The 26,062-nt window shown below is 60.9% G+C and overlaps 1 protein-coding gene across 1 annotated transcript in view; it reads right to left on the minus strand.

The window, feature by feature from the left end:
- LOC120393548 (mucin-5AC-like) overlaps positions 1-26,062 on the minus strand; it is a 353,632-nt gene that overhangs the window by 303,501 nt on the left and 24,069 nt on the right. Inside the window, exon 3 of the mRNA XM_039518169.1 lies at positions 25,652-25,717. The gene's annotated coding sequence lies outside the window, so the exon portion shown is untranslated. The remainder of the gene's footprint in view (positions 1-25,651; positions 25,718-26,062) is intronic.

Below are 26,062 nucleotides of genomic sequence, written 5' to 3' on the forward strand. Positions count from 1 at the left end.
GGGCAGAGTTAAGGTCATTCAGGAAACCGTAACTGTGGCATTTCCCGGTGCTAGAGAGTTTCACTCTGCGGCCTTCCCTCTCAGCCTGCCAACCTGCCCACCTGCGACACGAGCCGTGGCACCGAATGAGGAGCGGGCGCGATGGGGAACCCCTGGGTTTGCTGCCCCTTGTGCCATAGCTGAGCGGTGATGGCGGCTTTACACTGTAACGCCTGGTTCTAAGGGGCTTTTCTCAGCGTGTGAATTAAATCAACCAGGTTCAAAAGAAAATCAGAGAAAGAGAAATTCCATAATGGGCCCCCAGTGGGTCACCAGCCGGGAGAGACCCAGGGACCTTCTAATGCCCCCGCAGAGACCCTGCCCCCAAGCTGGAGGAGACACTGTCAGTGGTTATGTGGCCAGGCCCCTAGAGAGGGATGTGACACAGGCTTTGTTTATACGCCATTGGCTAGAGGGCAGCAGGAAGCTGGGGGTCAGGTTGCGCCAATCCCGGCTCCAGGAGGGGAGTGGGGTCTAGGGGGGTAACACTGGGGGCACCGTGACTCGGGGGCAGTGTTTGAAGATGGTTCAGGAGCCCAGCCGGATGGTCACAATGGGCTTCTTAAATCCCCCACCTCCCTGGTCACCAGCTGCCCCCCACTGCTCAGGAAAGTACCCCCATAGCTGCTCTCAGGCCCATGGAGAAGGAGGGGGACAAGCAGCAGATTTGCTGCCTATCAGAGTCACCCCCCAGCCTGTCACCCACAACTAACACCTGCCACACTTGCCTGCCCACGTCTCCTAACCTGCCCCCGGCCTGTTCCCCTTCAAATCCCCTGAGCCTGCCCCCTGCACACCCTGCCCCCTCCACGGCCCGTTCCTCCTCTTACTCCCATCCCCTGCCCTGTTTCCCCTCAAATGCCCATCACCTGCCCTCAGTTAAGATGGCCGCCATCTCCCAGTGTCCCCATTTGGCTGAGCACCAGGCTGCCCTCAGGGAAATGGCGGCTACCTGGGATGGGAGGGGCAGGGGAACATAGGGGGTGGGAGAATGTGGGGGAACTTTCGGGGATGGGGGCTGAGGGGAAGGAGCTGAGGGGGGCAGGGCAGTGGCAGGGAAGGGAGGACAATGGAAGTTGCCCCCCACAATACAAGTTTTAAACAAACAATTGAATCCTGTCCACAGCAATGATGAGTGTGAAGCTTGGTTGAGGTGGTGGAGTCAGAGGGAGGGATATTTCTCAGGGAGCTTTACTGCTAAATGAGCTTGCACTCAGCTGAGCCCTCCAGGGTTAACACATTGTTGTTAATGCAGCCTCACGCTCTACAAAGCGCCACAAATAGAAGGAGGAGACACAGCATGGGAGAGAGAGACAGAGACACACACAGGGTGTGTAAGAGAGAGAGACGAGCATTGCCCCTTTAAGTACGTTGACCCCACTCTAAGTACGTTGCCTTTTTAAGTAGATCGGCAAGTTGAGACAGCAGCTGCTGCCAGCGAGCTCCCTCCGTCCTGAGCCCTGTCGTTCCCCCTCCCTGCTCTGTGGAGATGGGGTGCAGGAGTGGGGGGAGGGGGACACCCTGACATTAGCCCCCCTTTTTCCCACCTCCCCCGCACAGCAAGCAGGAGGCTCCCGCGAGCAGCACCAAGGCAGAGGGCAGGAGCAGCACACAGCAGCGGGGGGAGGGGCAGCTGAACTGCCCGGCAATTGATACCTGCTGGGCAGCTCCCACAGGGAATTTAGGGGATCTGATGGGGGGCTGCTGGCCCACCCTGGTTCCAAGCCCCCACCAGCTTGCTCCAACAGGCTGCTCTTCCTGCAAGCCATGGACAAAGCAGGCTGCTGCCAAACAACGATATAAAGGAGCCTTGCACAACGTTAAATGAACCTGTTCACTAAAGGATCAGCAACATAACGACAAAACAACGTTAACGGGGGTGACATTAAAGGAGGAGTTACTGTACGTGTGATCCTCGTACGGGACGTTCCGAAGCATTGCTGTGCGTGCTACTGAAATAAGTTGTGAGGTTGGGAGACGCCCGCAGCCAACCTTTCAGCTGCAACAAAGGACCAGCCAGACACTGTTAATGGCTCATCAACACCCCTCAAGGAAAGAATCCACTATCCCAGCGACTGTTGTGACCATGCTGCCTGTGGGAGCCAGCTGAGGTCACTCAATCAGGGTGAACTGCAAACAGAACAGAGCAGACAAACCTCCCAAATGCTGGTGGATGTTCCAATACTTAGATTTACCAACCAGCACAAAACAGCTTCTATGGTACCTCACTGGTTACTCAGATGTCCAAACACCGCAGTTCCCTTAAAGTGCCCAGCCTCAGGCCTCCATCCAGACACACACGTCAGATATGATGATGATGAACTGAAAATCTGATCTCATCATATAAAAGAAAAGATTCTTCCAACCCCAAAGGGTCAGCCACACACCCAGGTTCAATTCTAACTTGGATCTTACCCAAAATACACGCTTATAGCCACCAGAGGGCGCTGTGGCGCCAGACCACCCAGCAGCATGAACACAGCTCGCTGTTCTGGCGCCACAGCGGCCCCTGGTGGGCAGAGGCGGAACTGCAGCACTTCTGGGGCAGAATGTATTTTCCGTGGGGAAATAAATTCTCTGCCTGCCCCGTGCTGCAGAATCCCCCAGGAGCAGAAGTTCATCACAGCACCTGCCCGCAGAGCCTGGTTAGGGCAGAGTGGGGCACCCAGGGCTGCTGGGGGATCACAGACTGGGGCTCAGGAGCTAGTGGGGTGACAGCATTGAGTCTGGGGACAGGGGATGCAGAGACACATGGGGAAGGGGGATGCAGAGACACATGGGGATGGGGATTACGGGTGTTACCTGAAATTGGGCCAGCTAGTAAGCTTAGGGAGGACTAATGACCCACCAGAGTTTGGCAGAAAGCAGCACGTTTATTATACTGATAGCTAAGCTCAAAAGAAGGGAGGGGGGAGGGTGTCACACTCACACTCGCATACTCACGCTCCCAGGACAGGCACGGCACTGGAGGCGTCAGGATCCTTCAAGGTAAGTGTCCCACAGCACAATGATGGATGGTGCGATGAAGGTAAGTCTTCCCGAGGCCCGATGGAATGTAACGCAGCGAACCCCTGGCCAGGTGGTCCGGGCGAAGGGCCTCCACGAAGGGCCTTGATCCACGGGAGGTACACGCTTGTGAACGTACAGACGAGCACACGGCCCCTTCCCCCTTTAAGGGCCTGCTCCTCACGGCCTGCGACTAGAGATGACTTGGCCGCGTCCGGTTGGTCACACTCCACCCTCAGGCAGTGCTGCCTAATCAGAGTCTAGGGTGACCAGAGGAGAGGAACAAAATATCGGGACACATGGGGGGGGGAGCCGCCAGCGGAGCAAAAAAACCAAACCAACCCCGGAGTGTGAAATATCGAGACAAATGGCCGGGATGTGGGACAAACTACTAAATATCGGGATGGTCCCGATTTTATCGGGACGTCTGGTCACCCTAGTAGAGTCCCAGACACCTTGTCTACCTGGGAGCTCTCCTGATCTTCCAGCGGCTCAAGCAGCCCATTCACCCCACAAGTATTCCAGGAGGGAGGGGGAGGAGGAGGAAAGCCACGTCACAGGTGTTCAAAGAGGGAGAGTAGACAAAAGGGGGGGGGGGAGGAAGTGTAACGGACCTTTGGAGCACACAGGTTTTACAGAACGTACAGATCACTGCTGCTCCTACAGCAGTGGGGACAGGGGCTGATGTGCCTGATTGAATGAGGGAGATGAGTGACCCCGGCTCCAGCATCAGCAGCTCCACCTGCTCCCCAGGGGCCAGCAGCAGCCGCGCAGGGAGTGTGAGCGCGCGGAGGCTGAAGGCTCCCCCAGGGCAGGTGAGGGGGGATGCCGGGGAAGGGAGGAGGACGGGGGGGGGCTAGTAACACCCGGTGCCCGTCGGTTCACCAAAGTGTCAGGCCTGAGCCATGTGAGCCCCCCCGACACTCACAGAAACTTGCAGCGTCCAGCGGCAGAACTGGGCACTGCAGGACGGAGGTTCCCAGGGGGGTGTCTGGGACCAGAGATCTCGGCCGGTGACATTCGGTTGCACAGTCCAAGCAGCGGCTGCCCAGAATGCTCAGTCCCGGAGCTGGGAGCCGCGCACACGCCAGAGGCCGTGTGGGAGCAGCCCGGGGGTGGGGGTCTCCCAGTGCAGCAGGGTGGGGCTGGCTCCCAGGGTCGAGGGCTGGAGTGACCGAGCAGCTCACCGGCCGGGTAACACCAGGGGAACGTCACAGGCTGGTTTGTGGTTCTGTGTTTATTACAGATCTGGAGATTAACAGGATGCAAGTAGCACAAACAGCTGCATCGGTGTGTCCCCTCCCCCGCCTGGTGCTGAGCCCTCCTGGCCCCCTACCCGTGGGGCTGGGTGGGGCACCACCAGCTGGAGGGAGGGCTGTGGGGGGGCTATAAGCCGAGCCCGTTCTCTGGGGGAGAATCACTCCGTCACCGCCTGGTGGCTGATGCTCCCTGCCCCGTCGCTGCGATAACTCCCCGTGGGTTCACGCTATGCCGGTGGGTGGGGGGCTCCCCTGCATCCCAGGGGCGCTGCCCGTGGGGCTCCTGGCTGACATCGATGGCAGCATACAGGACGGGCTCGGGGGCAGGAGACGCCCCACCCCGCTTGGCCTGCAGCACCTGGCCATCCAGTTCCGTGTAGGTGAGTCCCTCGGGGTCGGGCTCCAGGGGCTGGGCGGGGAGAGAGAGACTGTGTGTGTGTGTGTGTGCCAACACCAACACGGACACACACCAGACAGTCCTGATCCCACTCCCAGCCAGCAGGGGGCAGCGATTCCCCCCATAGTCTGCCCCCCACACCCTGCTGAACAGTTGCTCTGACACTCTCTGTCCTGTCCAGCAGGGGGCTCCCGAGAGCTGCTCTTCCCCCCCCCCCAGGGAAACCAGTAACACCCACCGCCCCCATCACCCACTCCACCCCACAGAGCCCCAAGGGGCAGAGATCAGGGAAATCCCCGACACCTGCCCCCATGGAATTGCGCTGACCCTCCCAAATCTTACACAAATGCAAACGTTTGGAGGACAGTTTCGGGGGGGGGGTTGAGGTGAGTTGGGGGGGTGCAGGCTCAGGCTCTTATTCTCTGTTCTGGGTCTCCCGCCCCTCTCGGGGGGGAGCCCCATTGCTGATCCCCAGCTCCAGTGTCTGCCCTGAGGGGGGACGGGGGTGGGGGGGGAGGCAGATCATGGCTTTAGTGGGACCTGTGCAGGGCTGGATGGTGGGGAGGGGAGGCTGGATGGTCCATTGGTGCTGGGGGGGTGAGGGGCTTGAAGAGTGGGGGGCACTTACCAGGACATCCAGCTGCTTCCGTTTGCCTAGGAGGGCATCTGAGGAATAGAGACACCCCCCGGTGAGTGGCTGGACCCAGATCAGGGCCCTGGGCTCAGCCCCCCACCCCCCATCTGAGCCCTTTGCAGACTGGCCTGCCTGCCCCGCAGCACACTGGGGTGGGGCAGGGTCACTAGGGGAAACTAAGGCACAAAGCGGGGAAGGGGTGTCCCCCAAAGGCACACAATGAATCAGGGCTGCACCCCATATCAGCATGCCCCCACACCAGGGTGTGGCCTGCTCTGCCAGGGGGAGCCCCCCCCCCAGATGCTGAGCCTGGATACCCTAGAGACAGGTCCCTGCCCCCTGCACCACAGCGCCCCCTAGTGAGCCCTTACCCCACCCCCTGCAGCACAGCCCCCCCCCTGCCCTTCTCCCTGCACCACAAAACACCCCCAACTGAGCCCCCTGCCCTGTTCCTTGCACCACAGCTCCCCCTACTGAGCCCCCACCCTCTTCAGCACAGCGCCCCCTAGTGCTGCCCAGGGGCTTTCGGGCCAGTCCTGACTGCCAGGGGAGACGCCCCCTGCTGGGCCCCTGCCCCACCCCCTGGGTTTCCTTCCCCGTCTCCCATCCAAGCCGTGACCCCTTCCCAGCCCGGCTTAGCAGCGGGTTTAACCCTTCCCTCGCTGGGCGGGACACTCACTTCCTCGGGTTCGTCTGTAGCGGACGAAGGCCACGAGGAGGAGGAGGAGGAGGAGGCCGTCGACTGCCATGCTCACCCCGGCGATGACGGTGCAGGTCAGACCCGGTGCTGGGCTTGGTTCCGATCCCCCTGGGAAGCAGCACCAGGCCGTGAGCATCTCATTACCTGCTTCCCCAGCCCCTCCCTCTCAAGGACCCAGGGACCCACAGCAGAACTTCTATGGAGCTAGTGGGGAGGGGCAGGAGCAGAGGGGATTCTGGGTAATAGTGGTCGGGGGTTCACTCCCAATGGCAGAGGGCTGTACTGGGGTGGGGGCAGGGTGTGTGGGGGGGGGGGGATGTACCTCAGGCCCCATGTACCCTGTGAAGCCAGCTGGGCCCAGATACTGCAGCACCCCTCCCCCCAAAAGTCATGCCCCTGTCCTGGGAATTTCTTCTGTGTAGGAATCATATGGGTGGGGGGATGGCAGTGGGAGGAGGCTTCTGGCCAGGAAGGACACTTTGAGATCATTGGGAGAGCCATGCCCTGGTGAAGTGATCAGCAGCAGAAGATGTAAAGGTGCTGTCATTGTAACCACCATCAGTAGGTTCCAGAGTCAACAATATCTCACTCTGAATCAGTGGGTTCAAGTGTTAACACCACGTCTATCTGGACTGAGAGGTTCCAGGGTTAATGCCCTACTGGGCAGCACCCCGGCGAAGGGGGAGCCCTGCTTCTGAGCCGTTCCACTCGGCTGTCTGCAGACTCAGGCAGACAGACGGGATACACGGGATCATTGTCCCCAGCTCTCCATCCCCAGTCTCCCAGGGGGATAAGCACCGAGCTGTGCCCCACACAGGTGGCTTTATGGTGCCGGTGGGCAGTATAGTACAGGGTAAAAAATGGAGCTAGATAGAGCCATGGAGGATAGGTCCATCGATGGCTATTAGCCAGGACGGGCAGGGATGGTGTCCCTACCTCTGTTTGCGAGAAGCTGGAAATGGGCGACCGGGGATGGATCACTGGATGATTCCCTCTGGGGCACCTGGCACTGGCCACTGGCAGAGGACAGGACACTGGGCTGGATGGACCTTTGGTCTGACCCAGTCTGGCCGTTCTTATGTTGCCTGTTTGTGGGGTCCCCGGGGTGGGGCTGTGCATTGGGGGAAGCTCTCCCAGGCCCTGCCCCCACCAAGCCAATCTGGCATCTGTCCAGTGACACCCCCCTCCCCCGCATATGAAATGAGGCTGGGGGGGAAGGGGTTCAAATGGGACATTTGCTGTGGGGATCTGCCCCTGTCCCACCCAGCTGGCCCTTCGTGGCTCCCCCTGAGAGCGGCTCCTTGGGCAGCACATACCTGTTTCTGGAGGGGTTGATGGTGATTTCCTGCCCTCAGTCCCTGTACCTGGCCCTGCGCTTCCTGGGCCGGTGGGAGCTGGTGTCGTTCCCCGCTGAGTCGGGTCGGTTCCCCCTGCAGGAATAGAACCAGCGTCTGTCAGGGGCGGGGCGCAGGGCTGAGAAAACTGGAGCCCTGGTGTCTGTGGTTAGTTATACAGGGAACCTCTTCTCCCTGCAACCGGCAATGGTGGCTCTTCCCCGGGCTGAGCCGGCGTCGCTGGGGAGAGGACGGGACCCAGGGATTCGGGCCGGCTCATCGCCCCCGGGATCCCAGAACGGGGAGGATTGGCCCAGCGAGACCCTGAGCGCAGATACAGCCCCTGCCTGGCTCCACGGAAACCGGAACCAAAATAATTACTGGCTCATTTTAATTACCAGGAGCCCCTGTTCTGTTCTGGGCCAGCTCCCCCGTGTGCTCGGAGCTGTACGGACACATGACACAGAGACGGTCCCTGCCCCAGCCAGGTGCCATTCACACCTGGAGTCGCTGCGGAGCAGGTCTGGGTGTGGCTGTTCCTATTTGGGAGGAGGAACGTCCCTGTGTCTGAAGAGCTACAGGGGAGCTTGTCGGCCAACCGGGGCTGAATAAAACAAGGGGGCGCTAATACCGACAGCCCAGACTCGCTCTGAGACCCACTGAGCGCCCAGCTGGGTGTGAGCATGGGAGCAGGGACGCTGAGCCGGGCCCTTCACCTGCTACTACCAGCTCCACGGGGTCGCTGGGCTCCGACCAGACGGGCGGGTCCCACTTGGTGCTGTATCGGCAGCTGTAGTTCCCTGCGTCTCCCTGGCTCACACTGCGGATGGGAAACTCAGCCACGTCCCCCACGGGGTCCATCGAGCGCCGTGCGTCCGGGTCTCCAGCTTTACTCAGAAGGACCCTCGCTCCCCGACACCGACACTCACACCGGATGGTCACGGCTCCCCCCAGGGTGACCCCGCCACTGGGGCGTAGGGAGATGTTGGGTTTGGGCTCTGCAGGCAGGAGGAGACAAGTCGTGAGACACAGACCCCAGCACGGTCACTGCGCCCCGTCCCCACAGCCTGGCCCCAGTGACGAGGCCGATACAGGGGCTGCAGGGAGAGGCTCCTGGATGCTTTTCCCCTGAATCCAAGACCGAGAGAGCTGGGCTAGTGACACAAGAGACACAGGGACCCCCACCCCTCAGCAGGGCAACGGCGCGGATCCATCTGCCAGGAGCCCAGGGAGGGGTGGCTGGGGCAGGGCAAGGAGAGGCCAAGGGGACCTAGAGGCCAATTGTGTTTTCTCTCCATCGGCTGGGGAGGGAGAAATCAGTTCAGTGGGGAATGATCACAAGTGAATCAGAGTTCGCTGGTGTTGCAGGAACTGCTGGGGAGGGTCACACCGGGAACTATTGCTGAGCTGCCTGACCAGTAACTGCCATTCACTGAATTAAACCCACTTCATGGGCAACAATTTACATTCATGGAGCCCCAGGAGCTGGAATTGGAGCATCCCAGGCACTAAGCCAGAACCCACCGTGCTACAGTCCCGTCGCGGCTTCTCTGTTCCTAGGCTGGTTTGTTGTATCCTGAGCCATCCCCTTACGCCGTCTCTGTTTGCTGCTCTGAGCTCCAGCTCCGACACCTGCAGCGATTTCTCCAGGCGATGGGTCGGCTTCTCAATTTTTCATGTTTCACTGCCCGGTTCTTCCTTTCACTTTCCCCCTCCTGCCTCTGTCTTTCCTCTCTCTGCCTCCCCCTGTTCCTGCCATCTCTGCCCCTTCCCAACGGGACTGTCCCCCTGCCAGCTCTGTGCCTGGCCCCTTCGATGACACAGCTCGGCCACCGGGTCCCTTTCCACTGGCTCCCGCTCGCTGGGTCCCTGCGATTCTGGTGCCAGTTGGTACCTCGCTGGCTGCTGGTGTCTCTCCCCGGCGCTGGGCAGCCTCCCTCCAAACTCTACCAGCCGTTTCCACCAGCAGCGTTGGGGCGGGGGAGGAGCTGCTGGCTGCTGTCCCCCGCTGGTTTCTCTCTCTCCCCACCACAAAAAAAATCCCACCCCCGGCTCGAGCTCCCCCCACTTCCCCTGCCCGGGAATCCTTGGGGGTCTCCCCACAGCTGTTGTTTCCAGGCTGCTTCTGAGCAGCCAACGTGTGCAGCTCCCACTGCTCTGTAACCCGACAGCCCCCAGCCCAGGTGGGCATCACACAGCCGGCCCTGGAAGGCAGTCGCAGGCTGGGGGCGGGGCCGGCTGGGCAGCCCCTGGGCCCGACTCCTCTGTGCATCCCCAGAGCGGGAGAAGCCAGGGGAGCATCCCCTGGGACAGGCCCCTGCTCTGCAGCTCCCCTGGGGGCAGGGATCCCCCCTCCCCGTCAGCATCAAACCTCCAGTGGCTGCTGCTGCCCCTTGCTGTGGAACTCATCAGTGATTCTGTCCCTGACCCCCAGCCGGGCATCCCCTCTCCTGGGGCTCAGGGCAGAGCCTGGCTCTGAGTGTCCCATTGGCACAGAGACCCCCTGATCAGGGTCGTGCACAGGAATAAGAATGTGGCCATTTTGGGAGGGGCACTTTGTGTGCCCCCCACAGCCAGAGGAGCTGGCTCTGCTCCCGGAGGAGTTCTGTGCTCCTGCCCCACTGATTCAGGGGGGCCCTGCACCTGCTTTACCCCCTTGCACATGCCCCTGCCCCCGAGGGTCCAGCAGGATGTGGGGCTGGGAACGGGGATACTGAGCCAGGCCCCTCACCTGCTACCACCAGCTCCACGGGGTCGCTGGGATGTGACCAGATGAACAGGTACCATTTGTCGTGATAATAGCAGCGGTAGCTCCCCGCGTCTCTCCGGCTCACGTTGCGAATGGGAAACTCAGCCAGATCCCCAGCCGGCTCCACGTCCTGCAGCATGTTTGGGTTTCCATCTTTGTACAGAAGGAATCTCATGTGGTGCCGACCCCAACACCGGACAGTTACGGCTCCCCCCAGAGCGACCCCTGTGCTAGGGCGCAGGGAGATGGAGGGTTTGGGGTAGCTGGGCTCTGCAATGAGAAGGAAACAGGTCATGAGACAGACCCTGGCACAGTCACTGCACCCCGTCCTTGCCGCACGGTCCCAGAGACGGGGCCCCTGGGAGAAAACCCAGCCAGAGGAACCTCTCCGACATCCCAGAGATTCCTGGGAGCTACATCAGAAACGGCTTAATATCTGGAGCACCCCTCCACACCTGTCTATCTATTTACTGGGGCCTCACATCCTGGGAGCCAGGACTCCTGGGTTCTTTCCCTGACCCTGGGAGGGGAGTGGGGTCTAGTGGTTAGACTGGGAGACGGCTGGGAGTCAGAGGTCCTGGGTGGTGCACAAACATGCTGAGTAAAAGCCCCGGCCCGAAAGCCAAGTCCTGGTGATCTAACCAGACACAAGGTTCAGGAGGGATGATTATGTCCCATTTATACAAGGGGAAATGGAGGCAAAAACAGGTTAAGTGACACCCCAAGGAGTGTCCCATCTGCCCAGAGACCCCCATGACGGTCTGGCTGGGTGTGGGGCTGGGAGTGAGGACGCTGATCTGGGCCCCTCACCTACTACAATGATCCGCACAATGTCACTGGGATCCGACCAGTTGGGCAGCTCCGATCTGGAGCGAGATCGGCACATGTAGACCCCTCCGTCTTCCCGTCTGGCGCTGCGGATGGTGAATTCACCCCCGTCCCCAGCAGCATCCAGCTTCTGGATTTCAATTCCACCTTTATACAGAAATAAACTCCTGGCCCCGCACCGACACTGACAGCGGATGGTGACGGCTCCCCCCAGGGCGATCACCCCGCTGGGGCTGATGGAGATGGAGGGTCCGGGCGCAGGGAGCTCTGCGTTCACACACAAACAGGGGTAAGATGGGGAGACACAAACTCCTCCTCGTGTGTCTGTAACCTGCCCTTAGCACCCAGCCCCAGGGACAGCGCTAGAGCTAACAGACACCTCACTGCATCCACAGGGAACCTGTGGGCTGGGTTCTGATCTCAGACCCCAGGGTCAATCCGGAGTCACCCTTGATTGCACTGGGAGCAGGGCCGGGTTCTGATCTCAGCCCACCAGTAGGGTGACCATATTTACCTATGCTGAATATGGGACACCTGGTAAAATTATTCGTATTCAAACGAGTTCAACGGCAACCAATGAGAACTATGCAGTACAAACACTCAAATTAACATCAAGTTGACTGAGCCCCTGTTAGGTGCATTCTTTTTATTTACCTTCTTTTCTGTGAGGCTTTAGGGTTCACATGGGGAGGGGTGACACACCCACCCCAGTCGTCCCCCCCAGGGAGAGGTTGGACTCTCTGTCTCTCTGCCCCCCATACTCCTCTTTCACACAGGGGGGTGACAGGCCGACCCGAACCTCCCTGTCCAGCGCTCTCCACCCTCCATGCCTGGCTGGGCCATCAGGGATGGACCCGCCTCTGCTAGTACCTGGTGCCATGTTGTCCCGAGGCAACACTTGGGGAGCAGGGAGAGACCCAGGGCCCCATGCCCCCCATGCCCAGATTTCTGCCAGGGTTCACACCAGAATGTGGCCAGCAGCATCCCGGGAGCTGCTTCCAGCCACCGGGGAGGAGCAGGGGCAGGTGCAGGGGGAAGGGATGACCTGGCCCGTGTCTTTGCAGAGCTCATCTCTCCCCCTCTCCCCCATGGCTGGAAGCAGCTTGTCCCTTCCTGCCCGCACAGTGTGGAAAGGCAGCAAACGCCCCCAGGCTGCTGCTGGCCACCCACATAACCCAGCCGCCCCCTGTCCCCCAGATACAGCGCGGGCAGGAAGGGGTTAAGCCCTAAGGCTGCATTGTGCCCCAGGGCCCAGGGAACCTGCCTGCAGGGGCCTCAGTGACCCCGGCCAGAGAGGGGGCTCAGCAGGGGAGGGTGCCAGGGGACGGAGCAGCCCCACACTCCCTGGGGGCAGGACCCAGGGCGAGGGGGTGAGGGGCGAAGAGTGTGCTAAGCCCCTGCCCATGGGGCCTGCAGTGGACCCTGCAGGTTCAGGGTAGGAACAGGCTGGAAATCGCTCCCCCGCACCTCCCCTTCCTGAACACTAAAGTTTACCCTGCCCCACAGATACTCACGTCCAGACACCCCGCTCTGCCTGGACAGCCAGCAGCCTGGAAAGGAGACGGCTCGTTAGGGACCAGATCCTAGAGTGACTCAATACAACACCCTGGGCTCAGATCCCCCTGCCCCATGGGCATACGCCCTGGTCTCTGATCCTACTCCTCACCCGCCCACCCCATAGTGCGTACGCCCTGGTCTGAGATCCCCCCCCATGGACAGACGCTCTGGCTGTCTCTGATACTCACCAAGGAAGAGGATCATGAGAGCAGACGCCATAATGGGGGCCGCAAGGGGCCCCTCAGCACTGCCTCCACCACCCACCGGTGCCCAGCTCCACCGAGCCCCAAATAAGAAAGTCAGCTGGTGGCTCCAGCTACAGGAAGTCGACAATGTCTCATCTCTTCCTCTGCCCACCACACCTTGTCTCTAAACTGTAGGCGAAATCTAGTGCGGTCAAAGTAAGCAGAGGGCTTTGCAAAACCCAGGAAACCCAGGGACCGTCAGCCTGGCCAGGTGTCTTGCAGCTCACAGCTTTTCTGTGTCTCTGTCTGTGGAGAGGGGGAAACAGGTCACCCTCAACGTACCCTGCTGCCTTGAGGACGGTGTATGAGGCTAAGACTCAGGCAACCACAGGATCTGGTCTTCAATCTTTCGCTGACCACGATTGCCATAAAAATTCCATCCCCTTTTCATTCTGGGTTCAAGACCGGCTGGTGACCCACGTAGGGAAAGTTACTAGGTGATTACGCAATTAAAGGCCTGCGTCGTACTAGACCTGCATGATGAGGAGAATTGAGGTCATTCAGGAAACCATAACAGACCCCCCACACACACACACACACACGCACACCCCACCGGCTTTGCTGCATTCTGAGTTCAAAACTGGCTGGTGACCCATGTAGGTCAAATTAATACGTGATCGTACAATTAAAGGGGGCAGAGTTAAGGAAAACTTAACAGCGGCATTTCCTGGTGCTGGAGGGTTTCACTCTGCGCCTTCCCGCTCAGCCTGCCAACCTGCCCACCTACGGCACGAGCCGTGGCACCGAGTGAGGAGCGGGCGCGATGGGGGATGCCTGGGTTTGCTGCCCCTTGCGCCGTAGCTGAGCGGTGATGGCGGCTTTACACTGTAACACCTGGTTCTAAGGGGCTTTTCTCAGCGTGTGAATTAAATCAACCAGGTTCAAAAGAAAATCAGAGAAAGAGAAATTCCATCCTGGGCCCCCAATGGGTCACCAGCCGGGAGAGACCCAGGGACCTTCTAATGCCCCCGCAGAGACCCTGCCCCCGAGCTGGAGGAGACACTGTCAGGGGTTATGTGGCCAGGCCCCTAGAGAGGGACGTGACACAGACTCTGTTTATACGCCATTGGCTAGGAATGTGTGTAAGGTGCCAGCAGACAGTGAGCTGGGAGGTGCTGCCTGCAGCAGGTCCGTGTTCTGGACCCCGGCTGCTGGCCTGAGTTTCTCCATCCCTTGGCACTAAAACATCGTCTGGTTTTCACAGCCGCGGTCGGTCTCCCGGTTTCTACACCCGGCCCTGTCGGCAGGGCATTGCACCACCCGGCGCAGCACCTTCCCCAGCTCACATCATGGCGGGAAAGCGAGGAAGGGGGCCAGGGACGGGCCAACTCGGAGCATCTGCTACCCAGCTCCACGGCACCTAGAGCAAGTGAGTGGCATGTAGCCCGTCCTCAGGGGCTTTCCTGTTCTGCCTGGGGAGGGGCAGAAATGGGGGAATCTCCTCCTCCCAGGGAGATGAGTGTAACCCCTCTGCCAGGCTGAAACGATAGCAGCAAGGGCTGGGTTCAATACATAGGGGTCCCTTCCCCACAACGTAATGGAAACCAGCTCGAGCCCCCACCCAGTGACCTGGGAAAATCTTACACACACCCCTGGGCACCTCGAGGAGGCAATACTTCCCCTCTCGCAAGCACAGAGTCTTGGTGTAGCAGAAAAGGTTTAATTACATGAGATAAACAACAAGCATTAAATTGGGAAAATACCTCAACTAGAGTTCACAGGTCAAACCGTGAGCAAAGACCCACCCCAGCAAATTGGGCCGTGTCCTTCTCTCTGGGCCCTTGAGTCCAGCAACCCCCAAATCACCCACAGTCCCAAAAGCCCCACAATCCAAAAATCTGTGTCCCGGGTCAGTGCAGCCCCACAGTTCAAGAGTCTCTCTGCAGAGGTCCCCCTCCCCAGCCTGGGTAGAAAGGGGCACCTTACGTGGTTTCGGGGCCAACTGCCCTGCCTCTTCGTGGGGTTCTGCTTCCACTAGTCGTCCCCACAAACAGCTCAGCTCCGCTGGCTCTGTGGGCTGCTCCGCTCTGCCAGCTGCTCTGGTCCACCAGCTGCTCCGGCCCGTCCTCGCGAGCTGCTCGGCTCCACTCACCCAGTGGCTGCACAAACTGCTCCACTCCGCTCTGCCAGCTGCTCTGCTCCATGGTATTGCTTCAGGCTCCCCCACTCATTAGCACAGTGCTCAGTGCTCTCAGCTCAGCAAGTCCAGCTCCTCAGTGATTTCAGCTCTTAGTAGGGGAGCCCCAGGGCCAGTGAGTTCAGCTCAGTAACCTGTATCTGGATTCTTAAGGGAATCAAACATTAACTCAGACATTCCACAGTGGAGAGAGACACAGGTGGAACTGGTGCTTCTGGCTCACACAAGGAGCCTGCACCACCCAGTACAGATATCTGTCCCCAGCCTCTCTCCTTTCAAAGGGTTTTAGGAACCCATGTCCCCCATCTAGCAAACGCTATCCAACTGACAATGAAACTCCCCATCACAAGACAATTTTGTAGTTCCCCATTTACCCAATCAGGGTGACAACATTTCATTCCTCCTGCCCCAATAACAAAGAAATTGGGGATCCCACAGCTGTGAAAATAACCATCCCAGGCTGCTGTGGGCTATGTTAATTGGCGTGGGCGTGCCAATGCAAATAATTGAAATACCAATGCAAATACTTGAAACTTCTTTCTGCACTCCCCATAATTTACCACCAGATGTCAGGGTAGAGCTCATCCTGACTCTGCTTACACGAGATTTGCCAACAGCCCCCTGCAGCCCTTCGCTCTGGGCCAGGGCAGCACGTTTCCTGCCGGGTGTTCTCCAGAGCCGTCTCCAGTGTGGGGGAAATGTCCCAGCAATGGGGCTCCCGGCCTCCCCCTGTAGGAGACTCTGGGGGAGCCAGACCCTGTCAGTTGCTGAACACCCAGAATCCCAAGCAATGAAATCAGTGAGAACTGGGGGTGCTCAGGCCCCACGTGACTGGGACCTTGTGAACTTTAGTGGGGGGTTCCCAGGACAGGCTCAGCCTCCTTCCCGGGGCCCTGTTCTTTCTCCAGCCTGGCAGGGAGTGCGGCCTGGGGTGGGGGCGGGGGGAGCTGCTGGTCTAAACTCACTGCAAACTCCACTGCTCTGACAGGGTGAGACTCCCGCCGTGTCCCGGTGCCTCAGTGGGGAGGGGGAGCGTTGGGAGCAGCCTGTCCTGGGAGCTCCTGCCTGTGTGTGTAGACTGCAGTCCCTGGGCCCCGGGGTGGGGGTGTGCACTGGGGGGAGCAGGGAGGCCTGTTAGTGAGAGGCTGCCTTGACCCCACACTCCTGGCTGCTCCCCGCTCAGTCCCAGGGTGGAGAGGCTCAGGCGGATGCTGCGGAAGGAGGCTGTGAAGGTGGCTCCAGGGCCCGTGGGAAGCTGCTGCCGGCTGCCCCAGGAGGAGAGGGACCCCTCTGGCCCCGCTGGCAGGGACCAGGGCTGGCTCCAGTGTTTTTGCCATCCCAAGCGGCAGAAAAAAAAAATCCGCGATCGATGGCACTTCGGCGGCAGCTCTACCACCGCCTCTTCATGCTTCGGCAGCAATTCGACAGCAGGTCCTTCCCTCCGAGAGGGCCTGAGGGACCCGCCGCTGAATTACTGCTGAAGAGCCGGACGTGCCGTTGGCCACCACAAGCCCCTGTTTGCTGTGCTGGTGCCTGGAGCCGGCCCTGGTGAGGACGCAGGCTCTGGCCTGGCCAAGACGGGGAAGTGCCTGGTGCTCTGCAGGAGGGAGACACCAGCTCCCAGAGCAGGGCCCTGAGGCACCTTCTGGGCCAACATGTAGGTGGCCCAGGGGGCAGCTGTGTGGGAGGGACCCAGGACAGGGCGGGAGCCGGGCACGGCGGCTCTGGGGCTTCCTCTCCAGGAAGCAGAGGAGCCAGGAGCCCAGCCCCAGGGCCCAGCAGGGGCCACCCCCTGCCTGGCCCCTGGAAAGCCCCCAGCCTGCCCAGAGCAGCAGAACTGGGCACTGCAGGACAGAGGTTCCCAGGGGGGTGTCTGGGACCGGAGATCTCGGCCGGTGACATTCGGTTGCACAGTCCAAGCAGCGGCTGCCCAGAGTGCTCACTCCCGGAGCTGGGAGCCGCGCACACGCCAGAGGCCGTGCGGGAGCAGCCCGGGGGTGGGGGTCTCCCAGCGCAGCAGGGTGGGGCTGGCTCCCAGGGTCGAGGGCTGGAGTGACCGAGCAGGTCACCGGCCGGGTAACAACAGGGGAATGTCACAGGCTGATTTGTGGTTCTGTGTTTATTACAGTTCTGGCGATTAACAGGATGCAAGTAGCACAAACAGCTGCCTCGGCACATCCCCTCCCCCTCCTGGTGCTGAGCCCTCCTGGCCCCCCACCCGTGGGGCTGGGTGAGGCACCACGAGCTGCGGGGAGGGCTACGGGGGGGCTATAAGCCAAGCCCGTTCTCTGGGGGGGAATCACTCTGTCACCCCCTGGTGGCCGTTGCTCCCTGCCCCGCCGCTCCAATGACTCCCCCTGGGTTCACGCTATGGGGGGTGGGTGGGGGGCGCCCCTGCAACACAGGGGCTCTGCCTGTGGGGCCCCTGGCTCACGTCGATGGCGGCGTACAGGACGGGCTCGGGGGCGGGGGCCGGGCCCCCCCGCTTGCCCTGCAGCACCTGGTGGTCCAGCTCCATGTAGGTGAGTCCCTCGGCGCCGGGGTTGCGCTCCTGCGTCTGGGAGGGGAGAGAGACACGGGTGTGGGTCAGTGCGTGGGTGTGTGCACGTGCGCCAACACCAACACATACACACCAGACAGTTCCACCAGGGGGCAGCGATGCCCCCCACCGCCCCTTGCTCCCCCATGCACAGTTGCTCTGACGCGCTCTGTCCTGTCCAGCAGGGGGCTCCCGATAGCTGCTCTCCCCCCACCCCCAGGGAATCCAGCAAACCCCACCCCCAGCCCACTCCAGCCCACAGAGCCCCATGGGGCAGAGATCAGGGAAATTCCCCCGGCACCTGCCCCCCATGGAATTCTGCTGACCCTCCGCAAACCTCAGACAAATTGAAACGTTTGGAGGATGGTTTGAGGGGGGTCAAGGTGAGTTGGGGGGTGCAGGGTCAGGCTCTTATTCTCTGTGTTCTGGGTCTCCCACCCCTCTTGGGTGGGGGGAGCCCCGATGCTGATCCCCAGCTCCAGTGTCTGCCCTGAGAGGATACGGGCGGGAGGTGGGTGGTCAGGCAGAGTCTGGGGAGCTGGCATCAGAACATGGCTCTAGTGGGACCTGTGCAGGGCCAGATGGTGGTGGGGGGAGGCTGGATTTTGCATTTGGGGGGGGCGGTTGAGGAGTGGGGGCCACTTACCAGGACATCCAGCTGCTTCCCTTCACCAATTTGGGCGTCTGTGGAATAGAGACACCCCCTTTGTGAGGGACTGGGCCCAGATCAGGGCCCCAGGCCCAGCCCCTCACCCCCAATCTGAGCCCTTCGCAGACTGGCCCGCAGCACACTGGGGTCACTAGCTCCATGGTGCAGCGAGGGAAACTGAGGCACAGACCAGGGCAGGGGCACCCCCAAAGGCACTCAGTGAGTCAGGGCTGCACCCCACATCAGTATGCCCCCCCTACCGGACATGGCCCCTGCCGGGGGACACCCCCCCTCCCTCCTGCTCCATGGCTGCCCTCTCACGTGTGACTTACAGACTGTGGCTGCAGCCTCAGACTCCCTATGGGGAGAAAGAGAGAGAGAGAGAGATAGTAACAGAACCCAGGAGTCCTGGCTCCCAGCCCCCCACCCCCCGTTGTAATCCTAAACCCCACTCCCCATCCCAAGCCAGGGAGAGAACCCAGGAGTCCTGTGTCCTGGGGCAGGTAGATGGGGGTGGAGAGCGGAGCTGGGGTCTCGCCTGCTCTGTCTCGGGGCTGGTCCTTTCCCTGCAGAGACACGAAGCAGAATCGTCCATGAATCAATCCTGATCCCCGTGTACCAGCCCTGCCCCTCAGCCCCACAGCCTATAGGGCAGCCGGGACGGGGGGCCCAGAACAGAATCCCTCCCCCCGCCCCCTCTGGCTGCTGAGCCTGGATACCCTAGAGACAGGTCCCCACCCCCTGCAGCACAGCGCCCCCTAGTGCTGCCCAGGGGCTTTGGGGCCAGCTCTCCCTGCCAGGGGAGACGCCCCCTGCTAGGCCCCTGCCCCACCCCCTGGGTTTCCTTCCCCGTCTCCCATCCAAGCTGTGACCCCTTCCCAGCCCGGCTTAGCAGCGGGTTTAACCCTTCCCTCGCTGGGCGGGGCACTCACTTCTGTAGCAGAGGAAGGCCAGGAGGAGGAGGAGGAGGAGGAGGCCAGCGGCCGACGCGCTCACCCCGGCGATGATGTTGCGGGTCAGACCCGGTGCTGGGCTTGGTTCTGATCCCCCTGGGAAGCAGCACCAGGCCATAAGCGGCTGGTTCGTTACCTGCTGCCCCAGCCCCTCCCCCTTGAGGGCCCAGGGACCCACAGCAGAACAGTCTATGGGGCTAGTGGGGAGGGGCAGGAGCAGAGGGGATTCTGGGTAATAGCGGTCGGGGGTTCACTCCCAGTGGCAGAGGGCTGTACTGGGGTGGGGGCAGGGTGTGTGGGGCTTGTCCTCAGTCCCCATGCCTGTGAAGCCAGCTGGGCCCAGATCCTGCAAGCCCCTCCCCCCACCAGGTCCTGCCTGTGTCCTGGGAATTTCTCAGCAGCTTCAGCTCACTTCTGCGTAGGAATCATATGGGTGGGGGAATGGCAGTGGGAGGGGAGGGCACTTTGAGATCATTGGGAGAGCCATGCCCTGCTGAAGTGATCAGCAGCGGAAGAGGTAACGGTGCTGTCATCGCAACCGCCATCATTAGGTTCCAGAGTCAACAATATCTCACAATGTGCCATCTGTCCACTGACAACCCCCCCCGCATATGAAATTAGGCAGGGGGGGGTTCAAATGGGGCATTCGTGGTAGGGATCTGCCCCCATCGCACCCAGCCAGCCCTTTGTGGCTGCCCCTGTGGGTGGCTCCATGGGGGGGGCTTTATGGTGATTTCCTGCCCCCAGTCCCTGTACCTGACCCCGCGCTGCCTGGGTGGGTGGGAGCTGGCGTTGTTCCCAGCTGAGTCAGGTCGGATCCCCCTGCAGGACTAGAACCAACGTCTGTCAGGGGAGGGGCGGGGGGGGCGGTGAGAAAGCTGGAGCCCTGGTGTCTGTGGTTAGTTATACAGGGAACTTCTCCTCCCCTCAACCGGCAATGGCGGCCCTTCCCTGGGCTGAGCCGGCGTCCTTGGGGAGAGGACGGGACCCAGGGATTCAGAATGGGTGTAGAGAAATCTCTGTATTAACTATCTCTATAAATCTTTATGACGTTGCATTGTGTTATTTTGTATTAAGTATCTTTCTGTATTAAGTATCTTTATGACATTGCACCTTGCAAGATGTTATTTTGTATTTCATATGACTTGGCATTGGGCCTCTCTATTTTCATACAACTTTGTATTAGATCCCTATATAGAAAATTGGTAGAAAACTTTGTATCAAATGTTATAGCCCCTAAGGATAGTATAGTTAAAGTAAAAGAAACATGTGCTTTTTTGCTAGAAGTAGAATAAGGTCCTCCCCCCCCCCCCCCCACTCTGTAATCAATTGCCCTATTGACTGAATGAGGTGTGACTGAGTGAGGCTTGGAAGACACCCACCTCCAGACAGCGACAACAGTTGCAGAGGGAATGGGAGCCAGAGCAAAGGACAATACAACTTGTCAAGTGGGCCCAGCAAAGCAGAGCAGACATATTGACGGCCTCAGGGATTAGAAGCCAGCACCTGCTTTAGAAAACACCCTCTTTGAGCAGCATTGGGACAACACCCAGGGCTTGGCTACACTTACAAATTTGCAGCGCTGCAGCAGGGTGTGAAAACACACCCTCTCCAGCGCTGCAAATTGCGGCGCTGCAAAGCACCAGTGTGGTCAAAGCCCCAGCGCTGGGAGCCGCGCTCCCAGCGCTGTCCGTTATTCCCCACAGGGAGGTGGAGTACGGACAGCGCTGGGAGAGCTCTCTCCCAGCGCTGGCGCTTTGACTACACTTAGCGCTTCAAAGCGCTGCCGCGGCAGCGCTATCGCAGCAGCGCTTTGAAGTGCTAAGTGTAGCCACAGCCCCAGAGAAAAGCAGCACAAAGACCAACGGGGACAGACCCAGATTTTGAATCTGGTCTAGATTTGCATAGGAGGGGAGCTGCTATAAATGGGAGGTGTCTTGCAGAAGGACCCCGGGTCTCATCTTGTCACCATCGGAGCATCGCTCCGGATCGGCAGAAGCCCGGCTCCACCCCTCACCCATCTAACTCACCTGGCCAGTGCAGTTCAGGGGAGCAACTCGTTGGTAACAACAGCAAGATGGAGTGTGTGTGTGTGTGTGTGTGTGTGTGTGTGTGTGAATGCATGACTGTGATATATCTCTCATATGCATATCATAGAGTATTAATTGATACCTGTATTACTAATAAATGTGGTGTTTTGCCTTAATCCCCCTGAAAAGATCCTGTATAGTACTTTGAGTACAACAATGGGGTGCGGGGCCTGTCCCCTCTAGGGGGCGCCAGCTCCCATCCGGCCCCAGGGCAGGGACTGGCTGGCTCAGGGGGGGGCAGGGAATGGGGCAGGGGTCCATCCCCTCTAGGGGGCGCCGGCTCCCATCCAGCAGTGTTGTTCCCGTTCTGTGGCCTTCACGCTGGGTCTCAGGCGTCCACCCCGCCCCCCCCGCGCACGCATGACACCCCCTGGTGCCACCCGTCCCCCCTTCCACCCCAAGAAAGAGGCCCAGCCCCAGAGGCCCCTTGTTGGGGTGCACTGGCGGAGGGTGGGGCTGTGTATGTTGCCATGTGTACATGCTGGGCGGGGAGCTCTCCAGGCCCACTTACCCCCTCGGCACACACAGAGTCGTGTGTTGGGGGGGATCCCCCGGGGTTTCTGGCCGGCCCGGTGTTTACGAGCGGCTGGTTCCTGGCAGAGTCGAGATGCCGGTAAGGCCGCCTGCTTCCTAGCAGCCGTTAGCGGAGGCGCACGGCAGAATGCTAAACAGCAATCACAACAAAGGCCGTGTGCCAGAAGGGGAGAGCATCGGGGGGCTGCTGGTCACTCCCCAGAGCCCCCCCAATTGCCATCACCCCCCCTCCCCGCTGCCCACGAGGGATCTCCACCCGCCCCCTGTTTGGTCCTCGGTGTCGGTGCCACCTGGCAACCCAGAGCTGAGGCCTGTGAGCTCAGTGCATGAGTGGGGATGGGAATGAGTTTGCTAGAGCAGCTCCCCCATCCCTTCAAGGGCCAAAGTGTGGGGAGGGGCTGCCAGGGGGGGATGTCAGTATGGGTGTGTGTCCCGGCCGCCCCCTGCTGGAGGGAACCAGGACTGCCTCGCTCTGTGTCATAGCCCTCACACTGCTCCCAGCGAGCGGGGATTCCCCGATCGGCCCAGCGGCAGGGCCTGGAGCCCCAGTGGGGAAGCGCCATGCGGGCTGGGAGGCTGGAGTGCCAGGTTACACTGCTTCCGGGGCGGCCGTTCTCTTCTCTCCTGCCCGTGCCGCTCGGCCAGCTCTGTCCCCGGGCCTGCCCGGCTCGCGGCCATCGACTCTCTGGGTGAAACAGCTGCTGCACCCCTCCCCAGAGGGGTCGCATCCCAGTGCTGGGCGAGGGGCCCTGGATACCAGCCCCCGTGCCCCAGGCCAGAGTGATCCCATCTCCTCCAGGTGTAACACACACTCCCGGCGCGGGTACAGGGGGGCTGCAGGGTGCCGGGGGGCTGGTTTGCGGTTCTGTGTTTATTACAAATCTGGAGATTAACAAGATGCAAAATAACACAAACAGCTGCCTCAGCACATCCCCTCCCCCTCCTGGTGCTGAGCCCCCTTGGCCCCCCACCCGTGGGACTGGGTGGGGCAGAACCAGCTGGAGGGAGGGTTATTGGGGGGCTATAAGCTAAGCCCATTATCGGGGGGGAATCACTCTGTTACCCCCGGTGGCCGATGCTCCCTGCCCCGTCGCTGCGATAACTCCCCCTGGGTTCACGCTATGCGGGTGGGTGGGGGGCTCCCCTGCACCCCAGGGGCTCTGCTCGTGGGGCTCCTAGCTGACATCGATGGTGGCGTACAGGACGGGCTTGGGGGCAGGGGCCGGGCCCCCCCGCTTGGCCTGAAGTGCCTGGCGGTCCAGCTCGGCGTAGGTGTGTCCCTCGGCGACGGGGTCGGGCTCCTGGGGCTGGGAGGGGAGAGAGACACTCTGTGTGTGTGTGTGTGTGTGTGTGTGTGTGTGTGTGTGTGTGTGTGTGTGTGTGTGTGTGTGTGTGTGTGTGTGAACACCAACACACACGCACACCAGACAGTTCTGATCCCAGCCACCGGGCGGCAGCAATACTCCCCACAGCCCCCGTCCCCACATGCACAGTTGCTCTGACATGCTCCGTCCTGTCCAGCAGGGGGCTCCCGAGAGCTGCTCTTCCCCCAACCCCCAGGGACTCCAGCAACACCCCCCCACCCCCACCCACTCCAGCCCACAGAGCCCCATGGGGCAGAGATCAGGGAAACTGCCCCCCGGCACCTGCCCCCCACGGAATTCCGCTGACCCTCCGCAAACCTTAGACAAATGCAAACGTTTGCAGGATGGTTTGAGGGGGGTCGAGGTGAGTTTGGGGGGGCAGGGTCAGGCTCTTATTCTCTGTGTTCTGGGTCTCCTGCCCCTCTCGGCGGGGGGGAGCCCCAATGCTGATCCCCCGCGCCGGTGTCTGCCGTGAGGGGCTACGGGGGGGGGCAGGCAGTGTCTGGGGGTGCCGGCATCGGAACACGGCTCTAGTGGGACCTGTGCCGGGCCAGATGGCTTGTGTGGGGCAGGGGGAGGCTGGATGGCTCATTGGTATGGGGGGGGCGAGAAGTGGGGGGCACTTACCAAGACATCCAGCTGCGTCCCTTCACCCAGGAGGGTGTCTGTGGAATAGAGACACCCCCCCAGTGAGCGGCTGGGTCCAGATCTGGGCCTTGGGCCCAGCCTCCCACTCCCCATCTGAGCTGTTCACAGACTGGCCCGCCTGCCCCGCAGCGCACTGGGGTGGGGCAGGGTCACTAGCCTCATGGTGCAGCGGGGGAAACTGAGGCACAGAGGGGGGCGAGGCACCCCCAAAGGCACTCAGTGAGTCAGGGCTTCACCCCACATCAGCATGTCCCCCCACAGGACACAGACCCTGCCAGGGGACACCCGCCCCTCCCCCCTGCTCCATGGCTGCCCCCTCATGTGTGACTTACAGACTGTGGTTGCAGGCTCGGACTCCCTATGGGGAGAAAGAAAGAGAGAGATAGTAACAGAACCCAGGAGTCCTGGCTCCCAGCCCCGCTATTGTAACCACTAGACACCACTCCCCATCCCGAGCCAGGGAGAGAACCCAGGAGTCCTGGCTCCCAGCTCCCCTGATCTATCCATTAGATCCTAGTCGCCTCGCAGACCCGGAGAGAAAACCCAGGAGTCCTGTGTCCTGTATCAGGTAGAGCTGGGGTGGGGAGCGGAGCTGGGATCTCACCTGCTCTGTATCCAGGCTCGTCCTTTCCCTGCAGAGACATGAAGCAAAATCGTCCATCGATCGACCAGGATCCCGTGTACCAGCCCTGCCCCCCAGCCCTATAGGGCAGCCGGGATGGGGAGCCCAGGAGAGAGTCCCCGTCCCCCCACCACCGCTCTGCCTGGGGAGCATCTCACCCTCCAGCTGCCGAGCCTGGATACCCTAAAGACAGGTCCAGCCCCCTGCACCACAGCGCCCCCTAGTGAGCCCTTACACACCCCCTGCAGCCCAGCGCCCCCTAGTGCTGCCCAGAGTCTTTGGGGCCAGCTCTCACTGCCAGGGGAGACGCCCCCTGCTGGGCCCCTGCCCCACCCCCTGGGTTTCCTTCCCCGTCTCCCATCCAAGCCGTGACCACTTCCCAGCCCGGATTAGCAGCGGGATTAACCCTTCCCTCGCTGGGCAGGACACTCACTTCCTCGGGTTCGTCTGTAGCAGAGGAAGGCCACGAGGAGGAGGAGGCCGGCGGCCAACACGCTCACCGCGGCGATGATGGGGGTGCTCAGCTTCAGTTCTGATCGCCCTGGGAAGCAGCACCAGGCCATGAGCGGCTGGTTCAGTACCTGCTACCCCAGCCCCTCCCCCTTGAGGGCCCAGGGACCCACAGCAGAACAGTCTATGGGGCTAGTGGGAGGGGCAGGAGCAGAGGGGATTCTGGGTAATAGTGGTCGGCGGTTCACTCCCAATGGCAGAGGGCTGTACTGGGGTGGGGGCAGGGTGTGTGGGGGGATGTACCTCAGGCCCCATGTACCCTGTGAAACCAGCTGGGCCCGGATCCTACAGCACCCCCAGACTCGGGTCCTGCCCCTGTCCTGGGAATTTCTCAGCAGCTTCAGCTCACTTCTGCGTAGGAATTATATGGGCGGAGGGACGGCAGTGGGAGGGGACTTCTGGCTGGGGAGGGCGCTTTGAGGTCATTGGGAGAGCCATGCCCTGCTGAAATGCTCAGCAGCGGAAGACGTAACCGTGCTGTCATCGCAACGGTCATCATTAGGTGCCAGAGTCAACAGCATGTCACGCTGGATCGGTGGGTTCAAGTGTTAACACCACCTCTATCTGGACTGAGAGGTTCCAGGTTTAATGCCCCACTGGGCAGCACCCCAGCGAAGTGGGAGCCCTGCTTCTGAGCCGTTCCCCCAGGCTGGCTGTAAACTCAGGCTGACAGATGGGATACACGGGGTCGTTATTCCCGGCGCTGTTCTCCCACGGGGATACGCACCAAGCCGTGCCCCACACGGGTGGCTTTGTGGTGCCTGTGGGCAGAACAACATCCCGATTTGTGGGGTCCCCAGAGTGGGGCTGTTTCCAGGGCTGGTTTGATGGTGATTCCCCCCCGCCAGCCCCGGTACCTGGCCTTGCGGTGCCTGGGCGGGTGGAAGCTGGTATCGTTCCCGGCTGAGTCAGGTCGTTTCCCCCTGCGGGAATAGAACCGCCGTGTATCAAGAGCGGGGCTGAGAAAGCTGGAGCCCGGGTATCTATGGTTCGTTATACAGGGAACTTTCCTCCCCACAACCAGCAATGGTGGCTCTTCCCCGGGCTGAGCCAGCGTCCCTGGGGAGAGGATGGGACCCAGGCATTCAGGACAGCTCAGCACCACCGGGATCCCAGAATGGGGAGGATCAGCCCAGCGAGACCCTGAGCGCAGATACAGCCCCTGCCTGGCCCCACAGAAACCGGAACCAAAATCATCACTGACTAGTATTAATTACCAGGAGCCCCTGTCCTGAGCCAGCTCCCCCGTGTGCTCGGAGCTGTACGGA

The sequence above is a fragment of the Mauremys reevesii genome, unplaced genomic scaffold, assembly GCF_016161935.1.
Source record: "Mauremys reevesii isolate NIE-2019 unplaced genomic scaffold, ASM1616193v1 Contig23, whole genome shotgun sequence".
Classification (NCBI taxonomy): domain Eukaryota; kingdom Metazoa; phylum Chordata; order Testudines; family Geoemydidae; genus Mauremys; species Mauremys reevesii.